Source organism: Hyla sarda, chromosome 10, assembly GCF_029499605.1.
Source record: "Hyla sarda isolate aHylSar1 chromosome 10, aHylSar1.hap1, whole genome shotgun sequence".
In the NCBI taxonomy this organism is placed as follows: domain Eukaryota; kingdom Metazoa; phylum Chordata; class Amphibia; order Anura; family Hylidae; genus Hyla; species Hyla sarda.
This window is the reverse complement of record NC_079198.1, coordinates 69,261,125-69,284,417: the sequence shown is the minus strand read 5'-3', so window position 1 is coordinate 69,284,417 and position 23,293 is coordinate 69,261,125. Positions and strand designations below refer to the sequence as shown.

At 42.7% G+C, this 23,293-nt stretch overlaps 2 protein-coding genes across 4 annotated transcripts in view; both read right to left on the bottom strand.

The window, feature by feature from the left end:
* Nucleotides 1-23,293, bottom strand: part of LOC130294334 (synaptotagmin-1-like) — a 302,141-nt gene that overhangs the window by 184,487 nt on the left and 94,361 nt on the right. The window contains exon 1 of one of the 3 annotated variants that reach the window (XM_056543966.1): nt 19,147-19,228. The exons of the other annotated variants lie outside the window; for them this stretch is intronic. The gene's annotated coding sequence lies outside the window, so the exon portion shown is untranslated. Of the gene's footprint in view, nt 1-19,146; nt 19,229-23,293 lie in introns of those variants that run through there. 3 annotated transcript variants of the gene reach the window in all.
* Nucleotides 1-23,293, bottom strand: part of DNAAF3 (dynein axonemal assembly factor 3) — a 359,599-nt gene that overhangs the window by 308,320 nt on the left and 27,986 nt on the right. The gene's annotated exons all lie outside the window — the stretch shown is intronic.

The following is a 23,293-nucleotide window of genomic DNA, read 5'->3' as shown; positions in this document are numbered from 1 at the left end:
CTCATTAGAGAACTGTCCATTCAACCTCAAGCTAGAAGCATACCATTTCTTTTTTTCGTTTGCTAAAACACCACCAGTAAATAAAAGAAAAGAATATACAGATGTAGCCGAGCCGAGTCTTTCCTCCAATACAGTTGAGTTGAATTTGTTATGTGGAACATTGTGATATCCTTATATATGATCAATCTGATTCAGATCACAGGAACTTTAAAGACCAAGTCAGTACTTTAAAGGGATTATCCCCTGCTGGTCCCCCACAGCTTCCATTCTCTTCTGTCTGGTCCGCTGGTCTTCTTCCTGCTTCCTAGATAATCTCTCGATGCAGGACCTGCTGGCTCAGCCAATCACTGGCTGCAGTGGTGTCCCACCCTGTCCAGTGATTGGATGAGCTGACAGATACTGCATTGAGAACTCATCTTGGAAGCAGGGAGAAGAAAGAAGACAGGGGGGCTTTTTTTTTTTATATTTTCGCCACGCCACAGAACCAAAATAATTTTTTAAATACATCGGGTGACCCCTTTAAACTGTTTGTCATGTTCCTTAAACTATTGAACCATTTTTGAAGTATGACAGGTTGCATTATCCTGCTGAAAGAGGCCAAAGACATTAACAAATACTGTTAAGATGAAGAGGTGTATTTGGTATGTTTAATGCATAAGAGGAACACCCCCAAAACCTGCTGCTTTGGATATACACTGACCCAGTTGTCAAGCCATTCCATATGTCATATCTGCACCATTATTGCACAGACACTCTCTATGTAATGTACACGTCCTGTATATTCTGCCAGACAGCTGGTGACAGCTTATCTCCCTGGAAACAAAATGTTTGGGCAGTTAATATCCAACATGCCCGATTCTTTTCTTCCTCAACATCATGCCAAGATGCCCCCATACACTATAGACATTCATCTGGTCCTGCTGAAATCGCAGGTTGACTGTATATGGTCTTTCAGATAATCGCTCAGGAAAACACAGGAGGAGATTCAGAACCAATCGCCAAATAATGACAGATCTGACTGAACAGCGTTCTGCAGCCTGAAATGTATTGTCATACAAAGAAGCTGCAGAAGCCAAACAGTGGACAATCCTTATTAAAATAAAATACAAAAATATTTAATACAAAATACATGCATTTCAGTAAAAAATGCCCCCCAAACTGTCCATAGCCTTTGAGCTACATCATGATGTGCACTGACAGAGCGCATATGCACTGCGCTTTAATTAGAAGGATTTTTGTTCCTTGCTTTCACACTTAGTCCTTAGGTCACTGATATATTATTCCCAAGAGGTAGGATTTGTGGAAAAGCAAATCTGGTTTTCAGCATTTCTCTTCACTGTGATTTCATACTAAAATAAAAAATATCCTCACAAAAAATTCTCACTACCGATTATAATAAGACCAACCTGGACTGGGCCCCCTCACTCCAGAGACCCCATATAGTCATATGGTTTGCCTCCAGGTATGTTTTTTTTGCAAGCAAGTACTGTAGCTAGTTACATTAATGGAATGGGACAATAATCATTCTGTAAAAAGACAGTTCACCCCTAGTGATATATACTTAGCAAATGAGAAGTGCCATAGTCTTCTGTGCAAGGGGTCTTGATGCCTATGCACTATAATGAAGTGCAAGGAGAATGAGAGTAGTAATTTAGGCTATCTGGGGTAGAAGTCCCTTAGGTGAAATAGGGGGCTAACCACCATGTCACCCAGTTGTGAACAAATGAAACTTCAGGAAATAGGGTCTTGCACAGCATACAAAGTCCTTGACTTGGTTTGTGATGACTGGGTTTGTACTAGTGTTGTTATGTGCAGCTATGATGCAGTATCCCGATACCCATGTCGCAGCTACAAAAGTATAAAGTTGCCATGCGACTGAGGAATCTCTAAATGCCTAAATCTGTATTTGGGGTATCGTAAGGTAACTTATACAACTGCCCTTTTTCACACTGCCATTTCTGCATACATTGAGATATTACAGACCTGTAAGGGTTAATATTTGCACTTTTGCACCCACTAATGGTGGATTAAGTTGTAAAAGAAGAGTGGATCATTGGTCACATCACACTCCCCAGTCAGTTTCTAAATAAAAACCTTTGGAAAGGCTGAGGGAGATGAAAATCTTATAGCTTTGTTCTTGTTAGGTAGACCAGTTTAGTCAGAGGTTTAACCTGCTAAGTTAAAGAGGTATTCCAGGCCAAAACTTTTTTTTATATATCAATTGGCTCCAGAAAGTTAAACAGATTTGTAAATTACTTCTATTTAAAAATCTTAATCCTTCCAATATTTACTAGCTTCTGAAGTTGAGTTGTTGTTTTCTGTCTAACTGCTCTCTGATGACTCACGTCCCGGGAGCTGTGCAGTTCCTATGGGGATGTTCTCCCATCATGCACAGCTCCCGGGAAGTGACATCATCATTGAGCAGTTAGACAGAAAACTTCAGAAGCTAATAACTATTGGAAGGATTAAGATTTTTCAATAGAAGTAATTTACAAATCTGTTTAACTTTCCGGAGCCAGTTGATATATATATATAAAAAAGTTTTTGCCTGGAATACCCCTTTAAGTCAGTAAAGCCCAGGCCTAGTGACAACCTTTATCAGCCAAGGCCAGCTGCAAGCAAGATAACCATGACTTTTCTGCACCAGAAAACCAAGTTCCATTCCAGTTGAAAGAAAACCTGCTACCAAAGCTTTTTAACAAGAAACAGTGACCAACTTTCCACACATTTACCCAAAACCTGTAACTTTACAACCCTGTGTCAAATGACTATATTAACTGGAATCTGCATGTGAAGTGAAGTTCAACTTTGATGAAAAGTTCCTCAAGTGCCTCGTTATTACATGTAAGACCGCATGTATAAACCAAACACTATACACAGACTACTGCCCTCAGTTTTCTAGGACTATCCACATATCATCGTTTTGGGCACCACAGTAGGATTCCAGACACAGGTATTACAGTCACTTTATAGCACAGAGTTGCAAAATACAAGACTTCAGGTTGAATTCATAGAATTTGGGCAACAGATCCCTTGGTAGTTGCTTTTCTAAGCATATGCACTGACTAATGACTAAATGACTGACTAAATATTGCATTTCACACTTAAAGTAATGTTGCTAGCATTTAAGTTAATCTCTGCAGTGAAGGGTCTACTCAGGTTGGTTTACTGTGGTGCAAATACTTGAAGATTATACTGGCAGTTTGTTACTTGATACCCTATCATACGGCATATGCTAAAGTTGTTTCATGACATAACAGCCAGAACCTTTTTACTCTGGCTGAAAACCAACAAAAAGTTAAGTGAATGCACAAGGGTACTTGCTCAGCTAAATTTTCTACTTCTGACTAGTTGATTTACCTTCCCAAAGTCCCAGAAAACCCCTTTTATAACTTGAAGTATTCTGGCATTAACTGGAGACATGCAAGATATTTGGTGGTAGGTGAGGTTATGTAGAGGTCTAAATTATATCACTGGCGATTGGCACTGGGGGTAAAGACATAAAAAATGATTTAATAAGATGGATAACCTCTTTGGCACTTCTGGGTGTTTTCATGTATTGTGAGAGATACAAAAAAAAATCTCACTTTAACACATAGTCCATAAAGAATACACAGAGAGAATTTATATGCAAAATCTTCCATTTATATAGAAAAAAATACTTCACAATTTACAGTTCCATGTAAAGTATATTCATCCAAGTGCTCAGTCCAGAGTCCATATTGTGTAGGCTTGCATGTTTATTATTTCTTTATTTCACACCATTAGGAGCCTTTAATTTAGCAGCCCATACCACAGTTGGTTCACAACATTTTTATGAGAAGGGTCGACAGATTAACAAATTGAGATGGATGATTTTGAAGGAAATCGAAGGGGTTAATGAGAAAACTATTACAACGGGAAGTTTATTGGATCCAAAAGTTAGATGCGCTTCAACCACACGACATTAATAAAGTGTGCAATTTTAATGTGTTCTTACAGATATGCTGTTCTTTGTTTTTAATAGTTCATCAGAACTGAATGGTTCATTGTGTATATGTAATTATTTTGCAGATGTAGAAATCTTGCAAGAGTATGATGTATTGATTGTGTTGGTAAGTTGACACCTATGGACTTGAGTAAGAGGGCGTTGCCCTTGAAACATCATCACTGCTCATGTGGGTGTGAGCTTTCCTGTCCCCATCATGAACAAACTGTGGTATGGGCTAGTGTTGAGCGGCATAGGCCATATTCGAATTCGCAATATTTCGCGAATATATGGACGAATATTCGTCATATATTCGCTAAATTAGCATATTCGTAATATACGCGTTTATTTTCGCATATGCGAAAGTTCGCATATGTGAAAATACACATATATGAAAATTCGCATATGCGAAAATTAGCATAGGCGAAAATAATTAACATATGCGAAAATTCACATATGCAAAAATTCGTACGCCAGTCTCACACAGTAGTATTAGAGCCTTCTTTACACCACACAAGCTGGAAGCAGAGAGGGATGATCACTGTGATGTATACTGTGAAAAAAAAACAAAAAACGAATATTCGTAATTGCGAATATATAGTGCTATATACGCGAATATTCGCGAATTCGCGAATATAATAAAATTTGCATTGCGAATATTCGCGAGCAACACTAGTATGGGCTGCTAAATGAAAGGCTCCTTATGGAGTGAAATAAAGAAATAATAAAGATGCAAGCCTACACAATATGGACATAGCACTTGGATGAGTATGCTTTACATGGAACTGTAAATCGTGAAGTATTTCACTTCTCTGTGTATTCTTTAGTAAAGACTAGAGATGAGGGACTTTTTGAAAATTTAGATTCGTCCAATTCGCAAAATTTTCCCCCCAAAATTGTTTCGGTCCAAATTTATTTGTGGCGAATTGCTATTAAAAATGGCTATTTCTTCCATACAGAAAGCCTCAATTAGGGTGTAGGAAACTTTGCCTTTCTGCAAAATGCATAGGGTGTGTGCTGGGTTAGTGAAATAATACTGTTATTCAGTATGACATGCAGATCAGAGGCGTCGCTATTAAAATCACTGTCGCAGAGCAAAACAATGAAAAGAGCTTGGAAGTGGCATCAGTATGAGGAGACCATATAGTTGCTGAATGACACAGCATGGAGATGACGGCAGCATGAGGAGAACATATAGTGGCAGAATGATACAGCATGGAGGTAGCAGTAGCATGAGGAGGACAGACAGTGGCTGAATGACACAGTCTGGAGGTGGCGGAAGCATGAGGAGAACATATAGTGGCTGAATGACACAGCCTGGAGGTGGTAGCAGCATGAGGAGACCATATAGTGGCTGAATGACACAGCCTGGAGTTGGCGGAAGCATGAGGTGACCATATAGTGGTTGAGTGACATAGCCTGGAGTTGGCGGCAGCATGGGGAGACCATATAGTGGCGGAATGACACAGTCTGGAGTTGACAGGAGCATGAGGAGACCATATAGTGGCTTAATGACACAGCCTGGAGTTGGCGGCAGCACAAGGAGACTATATAGTGGCTGAATGACACAACCTGGAGTTGGCAGCAGCATAAGGAGAACATATAGTGGCTGAATGACCCAGGGTGGAGGTGGCGGCAGCATGAGGAGACCATATAGTGCCTGAATGACACAGCGGGAAGGTGCCAGTGGAATGAGTAGACCATGTAGTGGCTGAATGACATAGCCTGGAATTGGCGGCAGCATGAGGAGACCATATAGTGGCTAAATAACACAGCCTGAAGTTGGCGGTAGCATGAGGAGACCATATAGTGGCTGAATGACACAGCGTGGAGGTGGCGGCAGCATGAGGAGAACATATGGTGGCTGTATGAGACAGCTTGAAGCTCGCATCAGCATGAGGAGAACATATGGTGGCAGAATAAAACAGCCTGGAGGTGGCATCAGCAGGAGCATCTGGAGAGACAGAAGAGGGTATGACACACAGCTCCCTTCGGCTGAGGTGGTGGAGCCTTGGCTGGCTGAAACAAGGAGAGGAGTGCCACTGGGTGATGCAGCAGGCTGGACCAACACATCGGAGCCACGGTTCTCCCAGGCCGCTTTATGGTGGCGCAGCATAAGTTGACGCAGGACCATGGTGCCAACATTGGGACCCTGGCCACACTTCACCTTCTGCCAACACATCTTGCATGTGGCCATGTTAACCTCCTCAGGATGCTTCATGAAAAACTGCCACACTGCCAAGTAGCTGATTTTCCCACCAATAGTCCGCACTGATTGACTGCTACTGCCGCCCACTCCAGGAATCCCTGTTCCACTGCCTCCCGGGAAGGTAGGCTGCCGCGAAGCAGGTGGTCTACCCCAGGCATGTTTGGCTCCAGACTCTCCATTTCTGCCATCATGCTGACTGCAAACCATGCTACCACCTTGCTAGCTCAGCTGTTGCCTCACGGGCTACCTGCAACCCTCTTCTCCTGATGATGATGAAGCCCCTTCTGCACCCAGCTCCCAAGTGCGATCAGCTTCATCATCATCGAGTTGTGTCTGCATGCCAATTATGTCCTCCTCAGGTTCCTCAACAGTGTCTGTTCAGGAGCCTTAATGCTCGCAAGACCACCTCCCACGCCACTCTCCTCATCACTACTTGCCCGCCTAGCAGAGGAAGTGGCAGATGTCTCCTCCACTTCTTGGCTGGGAAGTAGCTGCTGACTGTCCTCTAGTAGATTGCCCTCACTAAATAGTGGAACTGAAGCCACAGCATAAGATACTTCTGTGGGGGAGGGAGCAGTATAAGACAGAGGCAATGGGAGGACAGGGACTGCTCCCGGGCCATGCCAACTGAGGATGGTGTCTAAGGAACCCACCGACTGTTGACTGGGGGTGTCAGATGTCACTTGTGATGAAGTGGATGACTGTATTAACCAATCGAGGATGGCAGATGGGTTGCTGGCGAGACAAGACCGCTAACTGATACCGGGGGCTCAGTCCTCTTGCTGCGTCTCCTGCTGCCACTCACCCCTAGTCTGCTGCGATCTCTGCCTGATGAATTTATGCTTCTGCCACTCCTCTGTGCATGTCCTGGCACTTCTCTGCCTGACATACGTATATGGGTATATGAGGGGAGGACAATACGCTCCACTCTACCTAAAACAGTGTTTGTCTACAACACCTGCAGGTGTGTACTTTTGGCTGGCCTTTCACAGTAACTTCGACCTTAAAGGGGTACTCCACTGGAAAACATTTTCTTTTAAATCAACTGGTACCAGAAAGTTAAACAGATTTGTAAATTACTTCTATTAAAAAATCCCGATCCTTTCAGTACTCATCAGCAGCTATATACTACAGAGAAAGTTCTTTTATTTTTGAATTTCCTTTCTGTCTGACCACAGTGCTCTCTGCTGACACCTCTGTCCATTTTAGAAAGTAGGAGAAAATCCCCATAGAAAACCTCTCCTGCTCTGGACAGTTCCTGACACGGACAGAGGTGTCAACAGAGAGCATGTTGTCAGACAGAAAGGACATTCAAAAAGAACTTCCTCTGTAGTATACACCATCTAAAAAGTATTGGAAGGATTGGGATTTATTAATAGAAGTAATGTACAAATCTGTTTAACTTTCTGGCACCAATTAATTTAAAAGAAAATGTTTTCCAGTGGAGAACCCCTTTAAGAGTTTAACAAGAACAAAATGGTACACGACTTAGATGTACACATGTAGTATGCACTTATGAGGGGAGTAAAATGAGCTCTAGTACACCTCAAACAGTATTTGTCTACAACACCAGCAGGTGTGTACTTTTGGCTGGCCTTTCACAGTATCTAGGCCCTTTAACTAGGACTTTAACAGGAACAAAATGATACACCACTTAGATGTATGTATGTGGTATGCACTTTTGAGGGTAGTACAATTCACTCCACTATGCTTCAAACAGTATGGGGGAGATTTATCAAAACCTGTCCAGAGAAAAGTTGCCCAGTTGCCCATGGCAACCAAACAGATCACTACTTTCACTTTTGACAAGGCCTCTGCAAAATGAAAGAAGCGATCTGATTGGTTGCTATGGGCAACTGGGCCACTTTTCCTCTGCACAGATTTTGATAAATCTCCCCCTATATGTCTACAACACCAGCAGGTGTGTTCTTTTAAGCTGGCCTTTCACAGTAACTAGGCCCTTGAGACTTTAACAGGAACAAAATGGTGCACCCCTTAGTAGTACGCACAGGTTACACTTAATAGAGGACAATATACTTTTAGTGCTCTGCTCACCCTAACTGGCTGGCTACTATTAGCTTTTCAGTTGTTGTACACACCAGTCCTGCAGCACACAGTCTCTGCGTACAACATCCAAAATTGCACTTTCTCTCTCAATCTCATTTCCTTCCCTATCAGTGCTTCTAGGCTGGATTTGGGCTTGAGGTGAATCGCTGCTGTAATACACCCACAATTGCACTTTCTCTATCAATCTCAGTCTCCATTCCCTATCTGTGCTTCTAGGCTGGATTTTGGCTTGGGGTGAATCCCTGCTGTAATACACCCACAATTGCACTTTCTCACTCAATCTCTCTCCCTTCCCTATCTGTGCTTCTAGGCTGGATTTGGGCTTGAGGTAAATCGCTGCTATAAAAAAAGCTTTTCTGTGCAACACACTGCTCTCTGTCCCTCTCTCTGCAATAGAACGCTGATGTGACTGGCCGCAAGATGGCTGCCAATTATATAGGGCTGTGACATCACAGGGGTGGCTGGCTGCTGATAGGCTGCATGCTGCATGTGATTCAGGGTCATCCCGCTGACCCTTGCTCCCACCTTCCCAGGATTCCTTGCACCATGTCGTTGCAAATCAAATTTTTCCTGAAGTTCCTGAATTTGAATTTGTCAGATTCGATTCGCTCATCCCTAGTAAAGACCACATCAGTTCTCTACAAGAAGTTACAAGAAGAATTTTTTTTTCTGCTAGGACTAACATGGCGAAACTTACTTGGTATGAAGACCTTTATTAAATGGGTTGATGGCTGCATTTCTCATATTGTTCCCTCACTTCACTCAACACCACTAACCTTTACTTGTTGTCTCTCATGTGTCCTTACAGTTATACCAGACACTGTTATTATTAGCTTATGCTCGTAATATCTTTGTGCTGCACTAGACTGATTAGTGTCCATATGTTTCCCACTTCTAAGCTGGACATAGAATTGTTTTCAAGGGAACACTTGCAATTTATACTGAAACTCTTGTTAAGAGGATTTCCCAGCTAATATCTTTTCACAATGAAACTTCCTACACTCTTTTGTCAAGTGATATCATACGTGCAGTTTATTTTAAATATAGTTAAACAAAAAAGCAGGTATGAGAGAGTACATAGCATAGAAGTAAACTCTATTAGGCTGGAATTCCACTTGTTTTTATTTTTGGGAAAAACACCAAGAAAAACACCAATTGTGCCGCATGGCGTTTTTGTTGGCAAAAAAACGCTGCGACCAGATGTTAGGTGTAAAATTCTATTTCCACTTGGCGTTTTTCAGTTTGGTGTTTTTTTTAATCCTTTTGACGTTTTTTCACTCTTTTGCATTTTTTCCTTGGCGGTTTTTCAAAATCGCAGCATGTTGAGCCTATGGCGTTTTTTTCCCCTGAAATCATGGCGTTTTTCTTCCATAGAAGTCTACTGGAGTAAAAAAAAATGCCAAGAAAAACACCATGTGGATTTTAACTTTGGCGTTTTTGCAGGCGGTTTTTATTCTCTTTTGGGCTTCAGCGATCCAAAAAGTGATGGAGATACCCTTTTTAATAAAATTTCGTAGGGTACCATTAAAAAATAATAGTAAAAAAGATACAGTAGTGATGGAAAAAATGTATCTTTTTTTATAACAACATTTTGTATTCATTTTTAAATAGGGATCAATTTATGTGGGCAGGCAGGGCACTAAAAATATAGGCGACAATAATAAAAATGTATTGTGTGTGTTTTTCACTTTTGTTTCTTTATTTTTTAGGTGGTACTACTACCCCCAGCATGGAACACACTGCTCCATGATGATAGTAGTAGTTCCTGTACTAGTTGACAGATCGCCTGGGTTCTGTTGCGATCTTTCTATATAATTTTATAGATGCGGACGCTCTTCTATGGTCCCCTTCACTGCCGTATATATACACGTATTCATATTTCCCGAAGAGAGCTGTGATTGGCCAGATGGTTTCAGCCAATCACAACTTCCTGTGGGAAATATGAATAGGTGTAAATATACGCCAGCGCAGGGGACCATAGAAGAGCGGATGCCCGCATCTATACATTATACAGGAGGATCGGAGCGGGTGTCAGGAGTGACATTAACTGTGATCTTTCCTTAACTGCAGGTACTACAGCTCCCAACATAGAGCAGAGCATGCTCCATGATGGTAGTAGTAGTACCTGCAGTTAAGGACAGATCACAGTGGGTATCACTCCTGACATCCGCTGTGATCGTCCTATCTATTGCAGAGATGCAGAGAGGCTTTCTCCTGCGCTCGCACCTCTGCACTATACTCCGGTCAGTGATATGAATAGAACATCGCTCATTCATATTTCCCTCTGAGAGCAGTGTTTGGCTGCCACCATCCGGCCAATCCCCACTCTGGGCAGAAAATATGAATGAGTGATATGAATTTCTATTCACATCACTGGCCGGAGTACAGAGCAGAGATGAGAGCGCTGTATAGAGCCGCTCCGCATCTCTGCTATATTATGGATGATAGCATCGGGTGTCCCGGGGCGATATGTCTATTAGTACAGGTACTACTACTCCCATCATGGAACAGTCTGTTCCATGCTGGGAGTAGTAGTACTAACTAAAAAAAAAAAAACAATAGAGAAAAAAATGTGAAACACACATACATACTTTATTAAAAATGTATTAAAAGTTCATTATAAAAAATAGAAATGTCCTTAAATACATTTTTCCCATCCCTACTGCATCCTTTTTTTTTTTTTTTTGTACCCAACACATTTTGAAAAAAATGCCAAAGGGGCCAAAAATGCAATTTCAACTCAAAGGCAAAAACGCCTGAAAAAACGCCTGAAAGAACGTCAGACGCAGGAAATTGCACTGGCATTTTTTTCTGGCGTTTTGTTAAAAAAAAAAAAAAAAAGTGGAATCCTAGCCTTCCCTTTCACAGGCCCCAGAGTGTAGCAAAAAACAACTGAGCAAGTTTTCTGTGGGTCACTTTCAGTGTGAATCCACATTAGTGGAAAAGATGATCCAAGCCACTCTAGATGAGGCTTGACCACTGGTGCCACACTACCCTGGACCAGTATTTCATAAAATGTGTCGAAAGACTGTTAAGAATCGTGCAATGGAGGAAAAATATCCAGTGAAGGGGTATCCTGTGAATCTGTGGATGTACACCACTCCACAATAAAACATGTCATAGAATCGTTCTGATGAACAGATGGAGCACTGTCAAGTATACAGCTCAATATAATGCTGGTTTTTCAGCAAACATGTCTAAACTCATAACTTGTCTTTCCTTATTTCAGATGGACCGCATCAGCAGACAACTCGTTTCAATGTTATTGCTGGAAAACAGAAAGGTAAAGATAGCATAAAATTAAGATCCCAGTAGGCAACAAAGCACAAATACTGGATCACTGAGCAGTGGAAATGCTTTGCTCGGTAAGATGAATCCAAATTTTCAATGCACCATGCTGATGGGAGGGTCAGAATTTGGCACAAACAGCAAGAATTGATGAAACCTTACTGTCAAGTGCCAACAGATGGAGAAGGCTTATCGATGTGGGGGATGATATCTTGGCACACCCTAAGTCCTCTGATACCTATGGATGGATATTTGGACAGATAAGATAAGCTTAAATTAGATAAGCCTAAATTTATCCCTTCATGGCATCTGTTTACCTTATTGCTGAGGGACACATTCAGCAGGACAATACACCATGGTAGTAGGGTTGTATAGTGATAGATTGATTCCAGAGTTTACCTTCCTTCCTGGCCTTCACATCTCTATCCTATAGAGCAGGGATCAGCAACCCCTGGCACATGTGCCACTCATGGCACACAAGAGCCCTGGGTGCAGAGGGAGCCAGCTCAGCACAAGAGCTCGCTCGTTACTGGGAATTCCAGGACACTTGTTCAGTATCCCAAGGCATGGCCACAGTGGCGCTTCACGCCCCCTCCATATAGCTGTATAGGAAAGCCGTTTAGCAATCTTCGGCCCTCCCATAGAACTATATAGAGGGGGCGTTGCGGCCCCCGCTTCGAGCAAGGGTCGTGACGTGCCACTGTGAAGGAGAGCCGGGGATTCAAACAGGAGATCGCTGGGGGCCCCAGTGCTCGAACCCATCGCAATCTTAAACTTATCCCCTATCCGTTTTTTCCGGGATACCTTCTCTTTAATGGCTGTTGTGGGCAACCACCTCCCTCTATATTGTCCACACTGTAAGACCCTTACAGCAAGGACAACCTCACCCTGTCACGAGCCACACCCACAAACCCCACCCATAACAAGCCACACCCACAATAAGCCACACCCAAATTGTCGGCACACTAGGCGGCTTCGAAATTTATTTGGGCACAGTGATACCAAAAGGTTGCCTACCCCTGCTATAGAGTATCTCTGGGATTAGATAGAGCATGTCAGTACCACCATCTCATATATTGCAACTATTATTTCATCACTTAGTGAACACTGAGACACAACAAATTGCTGTGGTAATGAAGGCCAAAGGATGTCCAATGTGGTAGTATAAAGATGTAAAAACTGACTCAAGAACTGCCATAAAATAGAGTTACTAACAAAAATGCTTCTCACTTCTGTTGACTTTAATGTGTATGAATCCCACTGGAAGCCAGACAATAAGATCAACTTTAAAGAAGCAGAGAGACTATTTGTAGACTATTTCTACTTACACCTTTAAGTATTGAGCATAGAAAAAGAGAGAGAGGGACCTCATCTTTACACTAAAGTAATACCTCAAGGGCACTACCCTACTCCAGTCGTATACCGCTGAGTTATTAGGACTGTATACTGTCACAAACTGTTGCCTGTGGCATTATGGGACTAGTACAGAGAAATTAAAGGACATCTGCAGCGCTCATACATAAAAAAATCTGATAGCTCTTTCAAAGACCTTTCCAACGATACCTCATTTGTCAAATTTGGCCCAGCCATTCTCTTTTAATTGACACCTGTAGCAATAAGCAGCCATGTTATAAAGACTACATTTCCCATGACTCCCTGCGCCAGCTTGCTGTTAGCTGCTGCTCTCTCCCCCTCCTCTCCCCCACCGAGGAAATTATAATAAATTATAATGAAGTGATGCCCACAGCTTCTTCCCTTGTGGTTATCTCCTCCCATCCTCCCCCTCCCAGTTCATCAGCCCTCTCCACCCTCACCACATGTACTGATAGGCTGCGGCCCCTAGTGCTGGGCGGTATACCGGTATGAACCGGATACCGTTTTTTTTTTCTCCCACGGTATGGATTTTTGCCCATACCGCTATAACGGTCGGGCCCCTCCCCCACCCTCCGGATGAATTGTAGAGCCCAGCGTGGCGCTCTCACTTGTCCCCGTGTGCTTCTGTGGCCCTATGGAAGCTAATCCATTTACTGTGTCCCCCCGCTGCGCCTGTCAGCCAGTGTCCCCGCGAGCACGATCAATCCCCACCGCTAGCGGGATCCATATGCCCACTAGCGGTGTCACAAGAATGCCTCCCGCGAGCTCTATCGCTACCATCACCGCTAGCGGGGTCCCTGTGCCCACTAGCGGTGTCACAAGAATGCCGAGCGCGGCTCTGTTCCCCGTCCCTGTCAGCTCTCAGGGTACGGGAACAGATTTAAAAGCCTCGCAGGCGCAGCACTACGCAAATAGCATAGGGCTAACGTAGGGAGCGCTAGGAGCCTGGCGTTAGCCCTACGCTATTTGCGTAGTACTGCGCGCAAGGCTTTTAAATCTTTTCCCGTACCCTGAGAGCTGACAGGGACGGGGAACAGAGCAGGCGCTCGGCATTCTTGTGACACCGCTAGTGGGCACAGGGACCCCGCTAGCAGTGATGGTAGCGATCGTGCTCGCGCTCGGCATTCTTGTGACACCGCTAGTGGGCACAGGGACCCCGCTCGCAGGGTGGGGGGGGGGGTCAGGCGGTAATACCGTGACACCGCGATAATAAAAAAAAAATACTGTGATATCCATTTTAGGCCATACCGCCCAGCACTAGCGGCCCCTACTGTGCGCTCAGCCAATCAGGGCTGAGCGCATAATAACATTATGAATATTTATAAGATGGGAGGAGAGGGGCCGGCACGACGAGCGGCAGGGGGAGTGAAGCAATCCCCTGGTGCATTATGGGCATTTGTGACATAGCGTCGACCAAGATGGCGGCTCCATAGAGAATAATAGGTTGACGCTACGCACGTTAGGGAACCAGGAGATGACTTCTGGTGGCGGCATAGCGGAGAAACAGGATCAGCCAGGTAATGGATCCCATTTAGAAACTTGTGATATTATTACATTTGGGCCCTAATTTGCTAGCGCTGCAGTTGTCCTTTAAAGGGCTGCTCAGCTGCACACATCTTATCCACTTTCCAAAGGACAGTGGATAAGATGCTAGATAGCGGGGGTCCGCCACTGGGGACCTCCGCGATCTCCGGGCCGGCATCTGCGGCATCCGGAACATGGAAGCTTGCAGCTTCCACGTTCGTGACGTCATGCCACGTCCCCTCCATTCATGTCTATGGGAGAGCAAGTGATGGCTAGTACAGAGCCATCATGCCTGGATGGAGGGGGCGTGGCAGCCTGCATCGTCAGTCATCAGGCACGGAGCGGAGTTCGCTCCATGCCCCCAATGACAGGGGTGACGGACCGGAGATGGCGGGGATCCCCAGTGGTGGGACCCTCGTGATCTAATATCTTATGTCCTATTCTTTGGATAGAGGATAAGATGTGTGCAGCGGAGTACCCCTTTAAGTATGACCATCTTTACCCATGTGTCTGGCATGTCTCCAAACCATAACATCAGGACACCCCAACTTCCATCGCACCTGACACCATATTCGAGTGTGACCTTGGAAAATCTAACTGAACACTGTCAGTTCAGACACCTTGCTCTTGGATTAGCCCAGAGAGATAACCTGCGGTGCCATTAAGCCTTCCTGACAATGACCAGCCATGGCTCTGCCTCTGTCACCCATATGGTGTTTCCTCTGGACTGCTCATTACATTATTTAATCCCTGGCAAATACAAACAGGATAGGTTATGTCACAAGATTGAGGTTACAATACAACAACAAATGTTACAGATGTTTTTTTAAATGTTGTAATTCAGAAGGACATGAAGGGTCACAAAATGCCTCTACGAGAAGAAGCTCCTTCTGCATTAAACAAGCTATTAGTTAAGTAAGTTAATACACTATGACTAATACCTACTGATGTCCTCTAATTTATTTAATTGGGAGCACCAAAATGATGATTTCCATTAGGTTAACATGATTTGGTCAGTGTAAATGCTCCCTGCCAGGGCAGGTTGACAGGTCGATATTCCACAGCAATTTCTAAAACAAACGCCTTATTAAAAAATACTAGTTAGAAACAAATATCTAGGAGAGGTAATGGATCAAATCATGTAGAAATATATTTACCAGAATATAAAATATGCCATAATTACAGCAAATGACATGCTTACAATTTGAATAATGTGTCTGAAACAGCCCCCGAGTGACTGAAACTATCAATTTGGGCCATTTCAGCCGATCTTTGGAAATTGTGATGGCATATTGTCAGCTGCTAAAAACGGGATATGTCAGGCTATGGTCCGCTGATAATTCAAATGTTTGTCATGACTAGGTAAATTTGACCCATTATTTGCCACTTTGCACAAGCAACCTGTGTGTGTGTGTTTTATTTAGCTATGGCCCTTAGTCATTCAGTTTTAGCCTTTTGCTTGTAGAATTCCTTTGTACAATGATTTCATAGATGTTTATTCTGCCCGATCAAATTCTGATGTAAATGGACAGCTTTTGGTATACATATCATGAATACAGAGTCAAAATAACTAATGGACTCATGTTGTACCTTTATATACCCCTGTTTGATCGTATAGATGCATGCACACATTGGCTCCGATTTACTATTGTAAATCTGACATATTTTGTCAGGTTGTGCGCCAGATTCTGGCACGTTGTGCCAGAAATTCTGTCTGTGCCAGAATTTGCGCCATAATTGGAAAAAAAACCTGACTAACTCTCCATTTTACTGGGAAAACCCGAAAAATGGGCGTGGATGTCAGGAAAAGGGGGCATGGTCACATAAAAGGGGGCTTATCCCCAAAAATTTCACAAAAACCCAACATATTTACTAAGGTTTCCACAGAAAATGTGGTGGATTTGAGGTGGAAAAACCCAACAGATCAGAACAAGTGTAAAAAAAGCAAAACGTAGGGAAAAGTGCAAAATATAGGGAAACCTTAGTAAATACCTTGAGAAAATACCTGTCGGAAATCAAAACCCACAAAGAAAACTACACTCCACTTTGAGTAAATCAGGGTCATTTGTCTGTATTTTCCTACCATTATCCTACCCTAGATACATTGGGCCTCATTTACTAAGAATGGAGTGTAGTTTTCTTTGTGGGATTTTGTTTCCGAATTACATTTTTTCATGGTATTTACTATTGTTTCTACTATTTGGTGATTTTCCCTATGTTTTGCTCTTTTTACACATGCTCTGAGCTGTCGGGTTTGCCAGGGCTTAAATCCGCCACATTTTATGTGGAAGTATTAGTTCATTTGTAGGTTTCTTTAAAAAATGTAAAAATGTTTTTTGGAGACACGCCCAGGGGTCAAGTCCTAGGAAAAAAAAGGGCAGGAACTCACCCAAGATTTCCACTCAAACGCTGGTCCTGCAGAACTCCTGCTAATGGGAACAGTGTTCCTACTGTGAAAAAAGTGCAGGAACTCCGTTCCTGCGCGTTCCTGCAGGACTTGAGCCCTGGACACGCCCCTTTGTTTTTTGGAGACAAGCCCCTTTGTAGGGTTTTCTGAGTAAAGTGGAGAGTTAGTGGGGTTTTCTTGGATCTTTTGTCAGAAATTCTGTTGCACAACACATACAACAAAAAAAAAAACTACAAAATCTACTCGGAAAAGCCTTAAAAGGGTACTCCGCCCCCTAGCATCTTATCCCCTATCCAAAGGATAGGGGATAAGATAAGATGTCAGATCACCGTGGTCCCGCTGCTGGGGAGCACGCTCGCTCTGTGCGTAATGACGGCCAATACAGGGGCCGGAGCATCGTTACATCACGGCTCCGCCCCCTCGTGACATCACGGCCCACTCAATACAAGTCTATGGTGGCCTTCACGCCCCCTCCCATAGACTTGCATTAAGGGGGCGGAGCCATGACATCACGAGGGGGCGGGTCCATGACATCACGATGCTCCGGCCCCTGTATCGCCGGTCATTACGCACATAGTGAGCGTGCTCTGTGCAGTAATGATAGCGGGGTGCCGCAGCAGAGATGCGGATAGGGGATAAGATTTCTAGGGACGGAGTACCCCTTTAATAAATGAGGCCTATTGTTTCTACAGGAAAATACTGAGGAAATATGGTCAATATTAGTTCCTGTTGTGATTTTCAATTTCAGGTTCCATGCTTACATTGTTCAGCACCTGAAATGCATGGTATCTAAAAGCAAATAGTTTTGCAAAAGCAAAGTACTGCCAAAGAGAGTGCAGGATTTCCTGGACAGCAAAGCATAGCTGGCAATGTCATTTGCACTAGTCTGCAAAGTGATTGCATGTAAGACAGCCACACTGATTTGGATAGACTAAGTGTTTTGACATCCACTTGGCAAGTGAGGTTTAGTGTGGATAAATGTAAAGTTATGCATCTAGATATTATTAACCTGCATGCATCATATGTCCGATGGGGGAAAGGGGAGTTAAAGGGGTATTCCAGGAAAAAACTTTTTTATATAAATCAACTGGCTCCAAAAAGTTAAACAGATTTGTAAATTATTTCTATTAAAAAATCTTAATCCTTTCAGTACTTATGAGCTTCTGAAGTTAAGGTTTTTCTTTTCTGTCTAAATCCTCTCTGATGACACCTGTCTCGGGAAACGCCCAGTTTAGAAGAGATTTGCTATGGGGATTTGCTTCTAAACTGGGCGTTTCCCGAGACAGGTGTCATCAGAGAGGATTTAGACAGAAAAGAACAACCTTAACTTCAGAAGCTCATAAGTACTGAAAGGATTAAGATTTTTTAATAGAAGTAATTTACAAATCTGGAGCAGGTAGAAAGAGTACAAGTCCGGCACTGCTATGCAGGTGAAGGCAGTTTACTAGGTAATATGGTATCCGCTTTCTAAGGTATAGATAGAGACTGGACGGTGTGTGCTATGTCGGGGTGCTGGTTAGAGAAAGCACATATCGCTTGACACAATCGGGACAATGTAGAAAAAACCGCACTCACCCGATTAACGTGCACAGATTCTTTATTCCGTTGAACATAAACGTAGAACACAGGAGGACTTTTGGTCGGCAGGGACGCCAGGGAACAGGAGGTATAGTTACAGCTGTTTCACGGGAACACGGCCCGCTTCGTCAGACTACGCCCTCTGATGACGCGTTGCCGGTTATATACACACCCACGATTACGTCAGCAGAAGGGCGTTACACACAGGTAAGTGATTTAAAATCTTACAAAAGTAGAAAAATCTTTAAAATCAATACCCTCTACAAAAATCTACAACATATATGGACTTCTATTTATAAAAATACACTGAAATCTAGCTTATCGTTGAGTCCAAGATTACCTTGGGCATCCGTGCGCAGGATGAACTCCGCCTCCGTACGCAGTGGTAGCTTTTTCCTATCAATCCCTTCTTTGGGCATTATTCTCTTTATCTCAAAGAATTTTAATGCGGCTGGGTCATTATTGTGAGTAGTTTTAAGATGTTCCAAGACATTTACAAATCTGTTTAACTTTCTGGAGCCAGTTGATATATATAAAAAAGTTTTTTTTCCTGGATAACCCCTTTAAACTGGGAGAGTCACTGGTAGAGAAGGATCTGGGTGTACTTATAGATCATAGACTACAGAACAGTGTGCTATGTCAAGCAGGATATTGTCATGTATCAAAAAAGGCATGGACTCACTGGATAGGAACATAATACTACTGCTTTATATAGAATTGGTGTGACCTCACCTGGAATATGCTGTTCAGTTTTGGGAACCAGTTCATAGGAAAGATGTCCTGGAGATGGAAAAGGTACAAAGGTGTGCCACTAAACTTATAAGGGGCATGGAACATCTAAGTTAAAAGGAAATATTAAAATAATTACATTTGATAAGTCTTGAGAAGAGACATTTAAATGGGCACTCTCATTAAAACTAATTTTTGCTATTGCACTCCTTATGGTAAATGAAAAATATTTCTGATATACTTTGTTTAAAAAAAAAAAAAAGTTTTCTATGTTTTATTTGTGCTTAAAAAAAGCTCAAGAGCACATTTTCCCCCAGCTCATACACAGACTCTGGACCAAAGTCCAAACACAGGAAGTGCCGCCTGGAGTGCTGAGGGGGGGGGGGTGTCCAACCAACAGGCAGTTATGTGTGAGAGGAGCTATGATTGGAAGAGGCTGGACCCCCCCCCCCCTTCCCCTCAGCACTCCAGGCGGCACTTCCTGTGTTTGGACTTTGGTCCAAAGTCTGTGTATGAGTTGGGGGAAAATGTGCTCTTGAGCTTTTTAAAGCACAAATAAAACATAGAAAACTTCATTTTTTTTAAACAAAGTATATTAGAAATATTTTTCATTTACCATAAGGAGTGCAATAGCAAAAATTAGTTTTAATGAGAGTGACCCTTTAAGGGGGATATGATCAATTTATTTTATCATTTAAATGGATCTTACAAAAAAATGTTCCACGTAAAACACCTCCTAAAGAAAAAAAAAAAAAGTTTAGTCTCCGGGGAGGACAAACCTTCTTTACCATAAGAACTGTGAATTTTTGGAACAGTCTACCTCAGGAACTGGTCACATCAAAAACAGCTAAGAGCTTAAAAACAGGCCTAAATACATTCTTAGAACAAAATAACATTTTTGTGTATGTAGAAGCATAAAATCACATCCCATCCCCTTCATCCACCCATAACCCTTACCTTATCCATCTCTTTCCCTCCTTAGTTGAACTCGATGGACATTTTTTTTTTACTCTACTATGTAACTGAATAATGGCCCATCCACTACATCCATTGATCTGTATATGAATTTACAAAACAAGTTCTACAGATAATGAATATACAACCCATCATAACTATTTGTATCTTTCATCCCATATATGAAAATATGGAGACATGTTTTAGTTTTCTCATGGGGATCAACTACTTGATGCCTCAATGACTGTTCTATTCTGTCCCAGATGTATTGGTCCTCTGGGATGCTGGTAAGCTGAGCACTATGGCTTGCCTTGGAGACAGGGGATGAGGAGTTTGGCACTGCCCATGTGCACTAAGTTGGTAATTTACTCATTTACTTTATGCCATTTATACTCTGGTGCCACTGAGCCCCCTCAAGCACTAATATCTGCATGTAACTGCTACTTCTCCATCCCCTGTAGCGATACCCCCAGTAAGAGCTTCCTATTGATTCATATTTACAACCTCTCTTACTACAGGTCATATATATTTGGAGCCTAAAGCTACATTAGGTATATTTAAAATGATGCAAGCTATTACTGGAGGCTATGTTCATGAAATAATGGCTTTTACTGAATCCCATGCCAGCAAAGCTGAATTCTCCGTGTCCCCTATTGGCCATAGCAGTCATTATGTCTTAATAATTGCAATAGGACACTTTTAATCAATGTCTTTATTATTTGAAGGGCCTCCAGGTGTCATACTGTGCCAAGAGGAATGATAAGGATCTGGGTTACTCACACCACTCTCGAGGGGATTATAGGATTGTCAAAAAAAATAAATAAAAAATAACTCTGCACTTACATTACAGTCAATCAATAGTCACAGCAGTCGGCACAACCAGAATGTTAACTCCTTACATACATGCACCAATAACTTCCAGGGGTACCATCCAGAGGCTTAGGGGCACAAATGGGGTGCTCAATCCTCAGCTAGGTATATCAATAAACCATCAGTAGATGAAGTATGAAAGTAGGAGGCACTCACCGTGTCATGTGCTCTGCTAGTAGTGTCCGATGTTGGTCCTGTTTAGAGATGAGCGAACTTACAGTAAATTCGATTTGTCACGAACTTCTCGGCTCGGCAGTTGATGACTTTTCCTGCATAAATTAGTTCAGCTTTCAGGTGCTCCCGTGGGCTGGAAAAGGTGGATACAGTCCTAGGAGACTCTTTCCTAGGACTGTATCCACCTTTTCCAGCCCACCGGAGCACCGGAAAGCTGAACTAATTTATGCAGGAAAAGTCAGCAACCGCCGAGCCGAGAAGTTCGTGACGAATCGAATTTACTGTAAGTTCGCTCATCTCTAGTCCTGTTGCGTTTTACTGCACGAAGATTAATAAATATTCTTTGAGCACATGAAGCGGTGAGTGCCTCCTATTTTCATACTTTATCTACTATTGGTTTGTCTGACTTTAATATCCTGCTGTAGCGTGAAAACCACAACTCAAGGTTCATTGTGAGCAAAGATTGGTTCCATAGTAGGAAGAAAAATGTAACAACAGGTTTTCTAGATCTACAATTCATAGGAAGGAAGCGCTGAGTTGTTAGAGTTCTTGCAAATATGGCTGAAGTAAATGCAGCAGTAAATAATGCTGGTTACTGGGGTAAAATCCTTGTAATTGAAATGAGATGTTATATTCCTGTATTGTAGTGTGTTGACCTCATCACAAGATGTTGGTTATCAGATAATATAATTTGATTGCTCAAAGACTTTTACTTTTGTATTGTACCTTTCTGTGGTTGTCACTACCTTCTATGTAATAGAACAACATGGCTTGATGTGGCTTGTTTGGTTGGCTTTGTACTGTATATCTGTGATGTGGCTTATTTTGGTTGACTGTTATTGTTCTACAAAGAGATGAAATGTGCATACTGACAAAAAAAAGACTTCAAAGACTGGGAAAATATGAATATGCTAAAAAAAAATAAAAATTAAATCAAAGATAAAGGTGCAGTCAGCGATGCAAGAATGATCTAACCTAAGAGGGCTTTTAGCAAAAACATACATATTAGTGTATACATAGTAATTATGTAATACAAATATTATGATAGGAATATCAGATGTGGGACTGATGATATAATAACCTAAAAGGTTCCAGAAATATTACACATGCCTACTTGCATGCCAGGGGGATTGGCAGATAACGGCTGTAGCCCCTGGTTTAGCAACTGTAGATGTCTTTCCACTGGAAAAGAAGGATTCATATTTTATTGAGTAAGTTCTCAAGCAGCAGATTATTTGCACTTTAACCCCTTAAAAGGGTACTCCGCCCCTAGACATCTTATCCCCTATCCAAAGGATAGGGGATAAGATATCAGATCACCGCGGTCCCGCTGCTGGGGACCCCCTGGATTGCCGCTGACACAGAGCGAGTTCGTTCTGTGCGTAATGACGGGCGATACAGGGGACGGAGCAGCGTGATGTCATGGCTCCGCCCCTCATGACATCACGGCCCGCCCCCTTAATACAAGTCTATGGCAGGGGCGTGACAACCGCCACGCCCCCTCCCATAGACTTGTATTGAGGGGGCGGGCCGTGACATCATGAGGGGCGGAGCCGTGATGTAACGATGCTCCGGCCCCTGTACTGCCCTTCATTACGCACAGAGGGAACTCGCTCTGTGCAGTAATGACAGCGGGGTGCCGCAGCGGCAATCCCGGGGGTCCCCAGCAGCGGGACCGCGGCGATCTGACATCTTATACCCTATCCTTTGGATAGGGGATAAGATGTCTAGGGGCGGAGTACCCCTTTATTGACAAAGCCCATTTTCACCTTAAGGACCAGGCCAATTTTATTTTTGCGTTTTCGTTTTTTCCTCCTCGTCTTCTAAAATCCATAACCCTTTTATATTTCCATCTACAGACCCATATAAGGGCTTGCTTTTTGCGTGACCAATTTTACTTTGTAATGAAACCTCTCATTTTACCATAAAATGTATGGCGAACCCCAAAAAAAAATTTGGGGAGGAAATTTTAATAAAAACCCAAATTTTGCACATTTTGGAGGGGTTTGTTTTCACACTGTACGATTTACGGTAGAAATGACATGTGTTCTTTATTCTGCAGGTCAATACGATTAAAATGATACCCATGGCTAGATACTTTTATATTTTTTTACCGCTTAAAAAAAATCTAAAACTTTTTGTACAAAATCAG